The sequence below is a fragment of the Penaeus monodon genome, chromosome 33 (genome assembly GCF_015228065.2).
Source record: "Penaeus monodon isolate SGIC_2016 chromosome 33, NSTDA_Pmon_1, whole genome shotgun sequence".
Classification (NCBI taxonomy): Eukaryota; Metazoa; Arthropoda; class Malacostraca; order Decapoda; family Penaeidae; genus Penaeus; species Penaeus monodon.
The window spans coordinates 8,707,278-8,707,933 of record NC_051418.1 but is presented as its reverse complement, the minus strand read 5'-3'; the positions used below and the strand labels follow the sequence as shown (position 1 = coordinate 8,707,933).

The 656-nt window shown below is 35.2% G+C and overlaps 1 protein-coding gene across 1 annotated transcript in view; it reads left to right on the top strand.

Moving 5' to 3' along the window:
* The window catches only part of LOC119593981 (rotatin-like), a 50,058-nt gene that overhangs the window by 34,655 nt on the left and 14,747 nt on the right, over nucleotides 1–656 (top strand). The gene's annotated exons all lie outside the window — the stretch shown is intronic.

The window sequence follows — 656 nt, the reverse complement described above, 5'->3', positions numbered from 1 at the left end:
ACTGAATAGTTGTTTTTGATGTTGATTTGTGTTCAAACTGCTAACAAGTCTTGAGTTAGATTCTTGAAAGGAAAGTGTGAGAAGCCCTCTTGATCAAGAAATTACCTGATTTTAGCTTATATACTGGTTCGTAGGGCTTGAATGACCTTATGTTGTTATTAGTAGGTATAGCTCCTGGAACCTGATTCAATTTTTGTCTTTTTGTTTGCTTTAATGAATTTGAAAAGTCACATTCTTATTCCATATATATTATGGCAATGTTTCTTTTTGTGTTTTATGGTCAGAATAATGACATGTAGTCCTAACATTTATGAAAATGGTGATAATTATGGTTGGGTATTGATGCTTTACATGGTTTATAAACATTACTTAAAGGTCTTTCAAAGTAACTTCATTCATCCATACAAGCTATCTGCTGGCTTCTGGTCGGAGTTGCCTTGTCCGAACACTGGCTGCGCAGCTCCTCATAAATTTGACTGAGGAAGAGCCTACTGCCAAGAACCCATGGAGGTTTCCAGTTGTTTCCGACACTCTGACTGGGGTAAGTATTCCAGCGTTAATTAAACTGAGTGTTTATATAATGTTAGATAAGGGAAAGCATCCTGTTTATGTACTTATTTTGTGCATATGAATATTTGCATAATGATTTTCCTTTT